The 13,111-nt window shown below is 39.7% G+C and overlaps 1 protein-coding gene across 1 annotated transcript in view; it reads left to right on the top strand.

Annotated features, from left to right (window-relative positions):
* Positions 1 to 13,111, top strand: part of LOC136864399 (thioredoxin reductase 1, cytoplasmic) — a 228,547-nt gene that overhangs the window by 64,926 nt on the left and 150,510 nt on the right. The gene's annotated exons all lie outside the window — the stretch shown is intronic.

The following is a 13,111-nucleotide window of genomic DNA, read 5'->3' as shown; positions in this document are numbered from 1 at the left end:
TATTATAGCTTTATTTTTGTTTCCTGAATATTATTTTTGTTAGTTGTACGATTTCCCATCCAACAGTGTTCAGGAACATACTACCAGAGCCATGGTAGTAATCAGAAATTATGTTTGGATGGTATCAAAGGAAAAAATTTCTTCCCCAGAACACATTTACTCACTCCAGGTAAAAACATTCATATCCTGATTGATTGTGGTTTTCTTTGCGATGAAGTATTATCTTCCTATGATAGTATTTCGTGAAGCGTACCTTTAACAATCAGCATTAAATAATACATCTATCAATGTTGGTAGTGTTTTCTGTATTATAACATAACTTCTTTATGACTGACGGATTTTAGTTATGTCATGACTGCAATTTTTTGTATGTTGTGCATTTGTCTGTTATCAGCAGTTGATTTTGTTATTAATTATTGAGATCTAATATTTATTGACAACAACATCATCTTACTTTAATGCTGAAATTATTACCACAAGTTTAGGAACGGGTTTAAGTTTACTGAATTCCATTAGGCCGACATGTTTTATTAAACACACAGCTTGTATGGCGCAGAGACGTGGACCATCCTCAAATGTGATCGTGAACGGATAGAAAGCTTTGAAATGTGGTGCTGGAGGAAAATGTTAAGGATTCCTTGGACAGCTCATCGCACGAACACATCAATCCTGAACCAACTTCAGATAAAAGTTTGTCTATCGTGTAAGGTCTCTCAGCGGATTGCACGCTACTTTGGACATATAATGCGCCGAGATGGTAGTCTTCAAAAGCTGATTGTTGAGGGCAAAGTCCAGGGAACCAGACAACGAGGACGAATACCAACGCGATGGATTGACATGGTGAACGGCCCCCTACAGTGTTCTCTCAGAGTAATCACATTGAAAGCGTTAGGTAGGGAAGAATGGCGGAGTATGGTTCATCGGCTAGAGGGCTGAATATTATGATAGTCACGACGCCTCAGTCATGAGGCAAAAAGAAGAAGAAGAAGAATACTGGAACGGGCAGGTAACTATGGCAATGCAGCACACGTTGTATTTACTGCTTTTGCTGCACAAATGTCAGGCTCCTATTCTCATCAGCCCAAGTATACACCTACAGTGAGCACATAAAGAGAGATCTTTGATAGTTGAGAAGATGTCATTGTAGGTGATAAGAAGATCAAGTATCTCTGGCACACTGATGATACTGTCATCGTAGCTACCTCTCAAGAACACCTCAAGGAAGTGATGCAGAAGCTTGAATGTTCAAGTCAAAACTACAGTTTACATCTCAATAAGAACAAAACAAAAGTGATGATCGTGATGGGGCATTTGGTTAAGCGCTTGCATGTATTACTGCAATAATTTTGATGTGATTAAATATGTGATTGACAGCTTGGATAGGGAAGGAGCTGTTTCCATAGCCATGTTGCAAGCTCTAATGGCTAACCACAATTGAAGGGCACTTTGGCATATATTAACTGTAATTTTTCTCATTTAGTGACATCTTTAAACTATCTTGAAAAACGTAATGTAACCATTCATTCAATACTCTGTAATTTGAGTGATGTACAGCAACAATTGGAACAATGTGAAATTGTAAAAGCCATCAGCAAAAAAAATGAAACTAGTGCTTGAAAAAAAGGGGTATCAAATTATGTGCAAGATGAGCAGAAAGGAGAGAATTTTGATGTAAGTGTTTCTGAAGAGGAATTTTCACCACAAGATCTCACTTGGTTCAAGTATGCACCTTTAATATCCGTTGATGTGAAGAGAAGTTCTCAGTGTTTTGCAACGTACTGTCTGAGAACCATCGATCTTTTACGCCCAAGAATCTGGAAATGACTGTTCTGATATACTGCAATGCCAACTGCGGTAAAGTTTCTGAATTCCAGTTTCTGCAACCATAGTGTGTTAAGCCAAATATGATTCTAGTTTGTACTAATTGAAATTTCTGTCTCCAAGATGTCCATTGCGGGTTCACTGAATTCATTTTAGGTGGCAACAATTTTTCATTCTAAATGCTCAAAGTACTTTTTTTTTTAACAAACACTGATTTCTTTTTTTGAGTTATGTTACTCTAAAATATATACAGTGTCTGAAAGAAGAAATATTTTTAATATATTTTCACACTGTATATTCCATACCACCAGAATTTTGTATTTTTTAAACATTACATTCCTTCATTAAATTTATAACTAAAACTAAAATGATTTTGATCATATACAGTGTCTGAAAGAAGAAATATTTTTCATATATTTTCACACTGTATATTGCATACCACCAGAATTTTGTATTTTTGTTTTACCCTTAACTATTGACGTACATTTTCAGTGTCATCAACATGGACATGAGGTCACTGAGACCGCATGAAAATTAATTTGACTACGGAAGGGACGGTTAATGAGATAAATTGGTAGCTGCTTTTATTTGAATAATTACACTTTATTGAACCCAAAACCACAAAAATATTTTCCATTTGTTAATTTGTATAACCCTCATACCTTCAGATTGCAGTCACAGCAATTTTCGTTATTCAGAATACACTGTTCCATTTAAACACACACATATCCTTTACACTATCAACAAAAATTGACCCTAACTTGGGTATTAATGATGTTTGATAACCACTGCACTGAAAATTAATGACACATTAGACTGATCTCTTGTTGGGGTGGAAATTGCAAGCACTGAACTTGGCCCTCAATGTTACTCTCACTCAACACATTCGAAGCAGATCTTCCTTGTACACTCCAAGCATACTGGTTTTTCACATCTGTAGCACTTGTAATATGTTTTTCTCATCTTTGCTGGTGGGCACAGACGACAAGTTATCCGTTTTTCAAGCTTCTCCTCGGAAATGTTGATACGCTCCGCAGGGATGCTCAAAATTCTAGAGATAGCGCCTCGAATATCTCTTGGGATCCTGGGATTTGATAATCTTCTTATCATGTGTGGCCTAGTGAGTTGAGCAGCAAGTTCTTTCAGAAAATGTTGCCTGGTAATTTGGGGGCTCTCGCGATAGGACTGATGCAAGATATTCGCATTCACAGCTGCAATATCGACGATACGGAAGAAGACTGCCATCGGCCACCTTCTTGTTCTTCTACCTGTGCAGTAGTTGGCTGACATCTGATCCAAAGTATCTACTCCAGACTTCGTAGAATTATAAAACTGAATCGTCTCTTCCTTCCCCGTGTCCGCAACAGTTGCTTTCCCATGGTGCATAGAGGATACTAACAAAACAGCTTTGTTTCTTTTCGGAACGTGTGAGAGAAAAGTTATGTCTTTCGTGAAGCCATACACAGAGGAACCGACCTTTCTCTGCTTGGAAGGCAAGAAGTTAGTTGGAATTTCCTTCTTGTTCTTTCTTACTGTCCCAACATAAGTGAGTCCCCTTTTCCTCAGCTCCTGAACAAGCTCCACTGAGGTGAACCAATTGTCAGCTGTTATATTTCTATTTGTACCCTGTATTGGTTCCGATAAACGAAGAACTGCCTGAGTTAGCTTTGAAAATTTTCTGTCTTCCCTTGAAAGACCTATTCCATCAGTGTCCTTCCCTGCATAAATATATGCATTGTACAAATAACTATTTTTCGAATCGGTTAGGCACGTCAATTTCACTCCATATTTCTCAGGCTTGTTCGGAATATACATTCTGAACTTACACCGACCTCTGAAACCAATTAGCATCTCATCTACTGTTGCATTTGTGCCAATGGAGTAACACCTTTGAGAGTTCTGAATCAACATATTCAGAAGCTCAGATATGGGTGCAATAGGATCTGTCTCTCTCCGCTGCATTCTGTCTTCAGGATTGTCAAAGCGCAGGCTGCACAGGAGAATGGAAAACCTTGTACCTGACATCACAACACGAAATATTTCATGGCCCGTACCGTCAGCTGCGAAGACTGAAGGGATGTCTTCTTTGTTAGATTTGAAAACCGCCGAATAAATAAGAAGGCCTAGAAAAGCTTTCATTTCAACTGAGTCAACATTTTGTAATTCTGGTCGGGTAGACTTTCGGTAATTACTTCTCATTGCAATGAGTTTCACATTTGTCCATCGCACTAGTAAGTTCACCATTTCTTCACTAAATATTAGTGTCCATGCCGTAACAGGATCCACACTGTTTCCAACTCGAGCTGAAGGGCGCAAACTGGGAAGGTGAATCACGATATTGTGACGAGGTGTACTCACATTCTGTGGAGGTTCCGCAGACGACCATTTGTACCTATTTCTACCATAAAAACACTTAGAACGTGAAACATCAGGCAGTAGCGCGGAAATTTCATCTTCTTCTCCCTCTCCTTCAGTCTCAGTATCGGTATTGTGATCGCTCTCTATTTCACTATCACCATCGTCCACATCACTCATGTCTTCTTCAAACCACTCGGTAATTGTTCCTTCGTAATTTGCATCACATGTTCGGACACTTGCCGAAGTACCTGCACGCTGACTCATTGCTACACACAGCACTATCAACTGAAGACTGCTTCAAATCATGGACGTGCGGTCACTCAGGCCGCTACGAAACTCATCAGCTTCTTATCGCAGCTGCACGGTTATTTATGACAGATAAGATAAATACAGTGGAGAGGTCATCTTAAAATAGAAAGGTACTGCAAGCAAATATACTGGCAGGGCGATAAGCGAGTGTGGCTCGTGTTTACTTTTCCACCGCGCTCATGTTGACCGCACGTCCATAGTTAAGGGTTAATATTATATTCCATCATTAAATTTATAATTAAAACTAAAATGATTAATTTGGATCATATTTTTACATCCTTTTTTCAGTTTTTAAGTCCTTATTGGTTATTTTTAGGTCTTGGTAGGCAATTTATAGGCCTTCAACTTCCGAAACCTAGTGATAACTATAGAGGAATTGCACTCTTATCACAAGTGGCAAAAATACTGGAAAGGATATTAGGGACGAGAATGAGAAGAAAGGTAGAATGAGTGTTGCAAGAGGAACAGTATGGCTTTAGAATTCGAAGACCTACAACGGACCCAATCTTCTGTATGAGGCAATTAGTATAAACGAATTGGGAATATGGAAATGATCTGGTTATGACCTTCATAGATCTAATAAAGGCGTACATAGTGTTCCCAGGGAGATGATTTGGTTATCCGTGGTCAATAATAGACTGGATACACAAACTGTAGAAGTGGTGCAAGCAATGCATCAGCAGTGTACAGACTACAGTTGGATGGAAGGAATGGTTTAGAAATGAAACTGGACTAAAGCCTGTTTGTACACGATCAAATTTTTGTCAAATTCAGGACTTCACAATAATTTTCGATACTTCACAAGTTTGCTTGTCAAATCGCTTGCAATATTTGACAGGCCTTGAGAAGTCTTCAAAAGTCTTGAAAGTGAATTAGAACCTGTTTTAATTGATCAAAGAATTGCCAAATATTTGACAGAATTACCCATGAAATTGGAGTATTAACAGTGTGCGCTGTGCTGCTAGGCTTGCTGGGATTGCCATGTTGGGAATAAAAACATCAAAAATGGCATCTTCATTACCAAGGGATGTTGTGTGTGTATTAATTGCTAAGTATGAGGCCCATCCCTCCCTATATTCAGTGGAGTCCATAGTGAACCACAATAAAATGAATAAAATGGCAGCATACGGGGAGATAACAAGAGAAAAATCTCAAGGAAGTGGACAGCTATTATGTTTATTACTGTACGGTAACCTATAAGTAAACTATGTCAGCAAAGATTGATTTATGACGATCTTCGCTTATTATTATTATTATTATTATTATTATTATTATTATTATTATTATTATTATTATTATTATTATTATTATTATTATTAAATTCCTCATGTTTTCATGTAATAAAATTAATTTCTGCTGCATTGCTAACATCCTAATTCAATTAGCGTGAGTAAATGCAATGTCCGGCTCCATGGCTAACTGGTTAGCGTGCTGACCTTTGGTCACCGGAGTCCAGTGTTCAGGGTTTTTAACCATAAATGGTTCATTTCGCTGACACTGGGGCCGGGCGTATGTGTAGTCTTCATTATCATTTCATCCTCATCACAACGCGCAGGTCGCCTACAGGCATCAAATCAAAAGCCCTGCATATGGCGAGCCAAACTTGTCCTCGGACACTCCCGGCACTAAAAGCCATATGCCATTTCATTTCAGCAAATGCAATGAAACATAACCTCTGCAAATGATGTTATAGCAGTAAATACATTGCAAAAATTACGTTGCAGATAACCACATCAGTATTTTCTCCCATGTAAATTATGGTTTATTGCACGTCGTTTCTTTTCAAGAATGTATCCCACTGCTAGTCAAAGAATCACAACTGCTGCTTTGCCTTTCCTCCGTGTCAAAACAAAATGCTATCAAACCCTGCCAAATCTTCTCAAATCTTGTCAAACCTTCAGCAGTGTTGAGCAATCTTTGACAAGATTTGCCAACTTTTCTTGTGAAGTATTGAATTGAGAGAAAAATTTGATGGTATACAACAGGCATAAGATAGGGGAGTGTGCTGTCACCTCTTTTGTTTCTAACAGGTATGAGTGAAATTGTAAAGGAGACAAAAGGGGCATATAGGAATAGGGAGATGAACTTATTACTCTTTGCAGTTGATATTGTGATCTGGGGAATGAATAGCCAAGAAGTACAAGAACATCTTAATGCACTGAATGAAAAAATTGAAAAGTATGGTGTGAAAATCAGCACAGAGAAAAGCAAGACCATGGTGATATAAGGAGAAATAAAAGGGAAAGGCAATTTGAAAATTGGTGGTCAAAGCCTTGAAATTGTTAGCAAATTTTGAATACCTAGTGAGTGAATAAATGCAGAATACAAGGCTGGAGATTGAGATTAGCAAGAGGGTGCAACAGGGCAGCAATGCATTCTACCAGAGTGTAAGGAATTTTGTCTGGAATAAGGAGGTGTAGAGAGATAAGTGTACAAAATGTATTATGCGCCCATATTGACTTATGCGGCTGAGACGTGGACAGTGACAGGTACGGAGGAGTAGAATTCAGGCCAGCGAAAAGAAATATCACAGAAAAAAAGAAATGAAGATGTGAGAAAGGTGGTCAGAATTGCAAGCCTTAACTAGAGAATTGATGAGAGTGAACTTAAGATGGTTTGGACGTGTGAAGAGGGTGTAGGTGAAAAGAACACAAAACAATGATGAAGATGAATTTCGAGGGAAGGAGAGCGAGAGGGAGAACTAGAACAATTCAGTAAAAAGGAGTGTATAAATAAGAAAACTGTACTGGGACAAAATAAAGAAACAGAAGTGGTGGAAGGAGAGAGGAAGATGGAGAAGTGCCATAAATGGCACGAGCTGGATAAGGAGAAAGGAGGAGGAGGATATATCTGCAAAACTTGTGCAAATAGGTGGTCTTTACAATGTCTTTATCTGGAAGCTATGCCATTTGTATACAAAGAGGAAAATAGGGTCCCAGTACAGATCCTTGTTGTATGCCCACATCAACCGTATGCAAAATTGAATATTCTTTGTTATTGTTAAGTACACACTGCTGGCAGCTGGTGATACAGAAACTGAACCCCTGGGAATACACTAACAGAGAAATTTAAATTCTTCAATTTTCATATGTCTCTGTCAGCATTGTCAAAAACTTGACTACAATCTAGTAATGCCAAACAGTCAGTTATTTATTGGGTACAACTTGTTGGCTGAATGGTCAATACACTGCCCTTCGGTTTAGAGGGTCTCAGGTTCAATTCCTAGCCGGGTCAGGGATTTTAATCATTTCTGATTAATTCTTCTAGCTCGGGTACTGGGTGTTTGTGTCTGTCTCATCTTCATATTCAGACAACATACCACACTATCAGCCATCACAGAAACACGCAATAGTGTTTACATCTCTACATATAAGTTTGGCGTCCGCCCGTAAAACGTGGTCAAATCCGCATGCGACAGATTACAACCTCGACCCCACAGATGTGGAAAAAAGTGGTAGGAAAAGTCAGTTGTTTATTTTCAGTTTGCCTTACTTCGTCAGTCACCTGTGTTAGTACATTGCAAGTGCTGTGTCTTGGTCTAAATCCGAAGTGGTGTATGTCGAAGAGATTGTGTTGTAAGGCATTTGGTAATGTACTTGTGAACTATGAATTCTAAAGCTTTTGACGGTATAGATAAGATGCTAATTGGCCGATAGTCATTGACTTTTTTGCCAGTCTTATTTCTGGAAATGGGCAAACTGTGGCCACTGTCTTCCGGGGGGGGTAGCAGCCTTTAGGAAGTTGCAAGGGCGGCAGTCTAGATGATTGACTGATATGGCCTTGTAATAATACTCAACATGGCTTAGCTGTGTTGATACTGCTACATGGCTGAGAGCACCGGAAAACTACAGCCGTAACTAACTCCCAAGGACATGCAGCTCTCTCTGTATGAATGATGCACTGATGATGGCTTCCTCCCGGGTAAGATATTCAGGAGGTAAACCAGTCCCCCGTTCGGATCTCAGGAAGATGAATACTGACATTCTGCGAGTCGGAGCGTGGAATGTTAGAAGTTTGAATCGTTGTGGTAGGTTAGAGAATCTGAAAAGGGAGATGGATAGACTAAAGTTAGACGTAGTTGGTATAAGTGAAATACGTTGGCAGGAAGAAGAGGATTTTAGGTCAGGTGACTACCGAATTATCAACACAATATCAAACAGGCGAAATAATAATAATGAATAATAATGAATTAAAAAATAGGGCAGCGGGTAATTGACTACGACCAGCATAGTGAAAGAATTATTGTCGTCAAGATAGACACGAAACCAATGCCCACTACAATAGTGCAGGTCTATATGCCTACTAGTTCAGCGGATGATGAGTAAATCGAAAGGATATATGAAGAGATAGAAGATTTAATATAATATCTAAAAGGTGACAAGAATCTAATTGTGATGGGAGACTGGAATGCAGTGGTGGGCCAAGGAAGAGAAGGTAATACAGTAGGAGAATTTGTATTGCGACAAAGGAACGAAAGAGGAAGTCGCCTGGTTGAATTCTGCATTGATCATATTTTAATCCTTGCCAATACTTGGTTCAAACACCACAAACGACAGCTGTATACGTGGACGAGACCTGGAGACACTGGGAGGTATCAAATAGACTTCATTATGATTAGGCAGAGATTCAGAAACCAGGTGTTGGATTGCAAAACTTCTCCAGGAGCAGACGTGGCCTCTGGCCACAACTTGCTGGTCATCAAATGCCATCTGAAGTTGAAGAAAATTAAGAAAGGAAGGAATGCAAGCAGATGGGATCTAGACAAGTTGAAAGAAAAGTGTGAGGGATTGTTTCAAGGAACATGTTGCACAAGGACTAAATGAAAAGGCTGAAGGAAACACAATAGATGAAGAGTGGATGGTCATGAAAAATGAAGTCAGTAAGGGTGCTGAAGAAATGTTAGGACGGAAGAAAAGATCAACTAAGAATCAGTGGTTAACTCAGGAGATACTAGACCTGATTGATGAATGACGAAAATACAAGAATACTAGAAATGAAGAGGACAGAAAAAGAATACAGGTGATTAAAGAATGAAGTGGATAGAAAGTGCAAGTTAGCTAAGGAAGAATGGCTGAAGGAGAAGTGCAAGGATGTCGAGGTTGTATGGTCCTAGGAATGGTACATGCTAAAAGCAAAGTCACCTCCGTACAGGCCATGAAGGCCCTTGGAGGAGTGGAAGGTAAAGGCTTCCACCATTAATGGTACATGCTACATACAGGAAAATCAAGAAAACCTTTGGAGAAAGGAAATCTAGGTGTATGAATATTAAGAGCTCAGAGGGAAAGCCACTTCTAGGGAAAGAAGACAAAGCAGAAAGATGCCAGGAACATATCCAACAGTTGTATCAAGGTAAAGATGTAGATAATTTGGTTCTGGAACAAGAAGAGGCTGTTGATGCTGATGAAATGGGAGACCCTATTTTGTGGTCAGAGTTTGACAGAACTGTCAGTGACCTAAATAGGAACAAGGCACCTGGAATTGATGACATTCCCTCTGAATTACTGACTGCCTTAGGAGAAACCAGCATGGCAAGGTTATTCCATTTAGTGTGCAAGATGTATGAGACAGGAGAAGTTCCATCTGATTTTCGGCAGAGTGTTGTTATACCTATTCCCAAGAAAACCGGTGCTGACAGGTGTGAAAACTACCGCACCATTAGTTCGGTATCTCATGCCTGCAAAATTTTAACACGTATTATTTACAGAAGAATGGAAAAACAAGTTGGGAGAAGATCATTTTGGCTTCAGAAGAAATGTAGGAACACGGGAAGCAATCCTGACTTTACATCTGATCTTAGAGGATCGAATCAAGAAGAAGCTATTTATATTCTGAAGGTGATTGGGATCAGATACCAAGAACTAAGAATTTTCTTCAATCTGTATAAAAATCAGTCTGCAGTGATAAGAATCGAGGGCTTTGAAAAAGAAGCAGCAATCCGGAAAGGAGTGAGGCAAGGCTGCAGTTTGTCCCCCCCCCTCCTTTTCAATGTTTACATAGAACAGGCAGTAAAGGAAATCAAAGAGGAATATTTAAAGGGAATCACAATCCAAGGAGAGGGAATCAAAACCTTGAGATTTGCCGATGATATTGTTATACATATTTTATCTGAGACTGCAGAAGATCTCGTAGCTGCTGAATGGTATGTACGAAGTCTTGGGTAAGTAGTACAAGATGAAAATAAATAAGTTCAAAACAAAAGTAATGGAGTGCAGTCTAACGAAGGCAGGTGATGCAGGAAATATTAGATTAGGAAATGAAGTCTTAAAGGAAGTAGATGAATATTGTTACTTGGGTAGTAAAATAACTAACGATGGCAGAAATAAGGAGGACATAAAATGCAGTCTAGCACAAGCAAGGAAGAACTTTCTTAAGAAAATTAATTTGCTCACTTCAAACATTGATATAGGAATTAGAAATATGTTTTTGAAGACTTTTGTGTGGAGCGGCATTGTATGGAAGTGAAACATGGATGGTAACTAGCTCAGAAAGAAAGAGAATAGAAGCTTTTGAAATGTGGTGATACAGAAGAATACTGAAAGTGAGAAGGATAGATCGAATCATGAATGAAGAGATACTGAATCGAATTGTTGAGCGGAGATCGATTCGGCTAAATTTGACGAGAAGATGAGATAGAATGATAGGACACATCTTAAGACACCCAGGACTTGTTTAGTTGGTTTTTGAAGGAAGTGTAGGTGGTAAGAACGGTAGGGTTAGACCAAGGTATGAATATGACAAGCAGATTAGGGCAGATGTAAGATGCAATATTTACGTAGAAATGAATAGGTTAGCACATGATAGGGTGGCATGGAAGCTGCATCAAACCAGTCTACGGAGTGATGACTCAAACAACTTTTCAGGATAAGTCCTCTGTTGCAGTGAGTAATTGAAGATATTCACCAACGGGTAAATAACGTGATGTAGAATTTTCTTTAGCATTTGTCGGCCTATATTATTTACATTCTTAGCCGTCTTCATGCGTTTTGGTGTCAATCGTTTCTTGCCGTGTGACATGGCTGAAGTAAACTTTATCCCTGTGTGGAAAAGACACATTGTCATATGAATTCTTTTCTCTTACATGACCTGGATTAAATCCCATTGGAACCGAGCTCGATAGCTGCAGTCGCTTAAGTGCAGCCAGTATCCAGTAATCGGGAGATAGGGGGTTCGAACCCCACTGTCGGCAGCCCTGAAGATTGTTTTCCGTGGTTTCCCATTTTCACACCAGGCAAATGCTGGGGCTGTACCTTAATTAAGGTCACGGCCACTTCCTTCCCATTCCTAGGCCTTTCCTGTCCCATAGTCGCCATAAGACATATCTGTGTCGGTGCGACATAAAGCAAATAACAAAAAAAAAATCCCATTGGCGAGGGACGAAATGACCATTCATCTATGCCGGTGGTGCTTAGCTGGGCACCCGTTGAAGCTAGCTCACTGCGGCCGGGCCGGCGTGACGTAAATGCGGGCCGCTTACGTAGCAGGCATACATCAGCGTGAAGTGACAGAGCGAACCCACTGTGCAGGAAAGTCAGGGAGCATATCAATCAAATCAAATCATCTCTGCTGAACTGCATTTAGGGCAGTCGCCCAGGTTGCAGATTCTCTGTCTGTAGTTTTCCTAGCCTTTTCTAAAATTATAGCATAGAAATTGGAAATTTATTGAACATCTCCCTTGGTAAGTTATTCCAATCCCTAACTCCCCTTCCTATAAACCAATATTTGCCCCAATTTGTCCTCTTGAATTCCAACTTTATCTTCATATTGTGATGTATCCTACTTTTAAAGACTCCACTCAAACTTATTCGTCTACTATGTCATTCCACGCAATCTCTCACTGACAGCTCGGAACATACCACTTATGATATAGATGTTGATTCCCATAGGGAACCTGAAATATTTGTCCCGAATGAGTAAATTTATAATAACTATATAAATGGTCCGTTATTGGACATTATAAATTTTCCAGCTAACTCATTCCTGTTTGGCAGCGTTTCGCCCCCGTGTGCTAAGTTGGGCTCATCAGTTGGTACGTAGCACACCCACCAAGACACATGGCTAGTGCATACTGTGGAGGCCACTGTGTAGGCTACTTGGAGCCACCGGCAGTGCCAATGCACTATGAGAAACTTTGTCTCATTACCAAAAATTGATGCCTGCTTGGCCATCAGATGATATAGATGTTAATTCCCATAGGGAACCTGAAATATTTGTCCCGAATGAGTAAATTTATAATTCCAATATAAATGGTCTGTTATTGGACATTATGAATTTTCCAGCTAACTCATTCCTGGTTGCCAGCGTTTCGCCCCTGTGTGTCTTGGTGGGTGTGCTATGTACCAACTGATGAGCCCAACTTAGCACACGGGGGCGAAACGCTGGCAACCAGGAATGAGTTAGCTGGAAAATTTATAATGCCCAATAGCGGACCATTTATATTGGTATTATAAATTTACGCATTCGGGACAAATATTTCAGGTTCCCTATGGGAATCAATATCTATATCTGAAGGCCAAGCAGGCACCAATTTTTGGTAATGAGACAAAATCCCTCACAGTGCATTGACACTGCCGGGTGGTCCAAGTAGCCTACGCAGCGGCCTCCACGGTATGCACTAGCCATGCGT

Source organism: Anabrus simplex, chromosome 2, assembly GCF_040414725.1.
Source record: "Anabrus simplex isolate iqAnaSimp1 chromosome 2, ASM4041472v1, whole genome shotgun sequence".
Lineage (NCBI taxonomy): Eukaryota > Metazoa > Arthropoda > Insecta > Orthoptera > Tettigoniidae > Anabrus > Anabrus simplex.
Note: the sequence above shows the minus strand (reverse complement) of the source record. Positions and strands in the feature narration are given on the sequence as shown.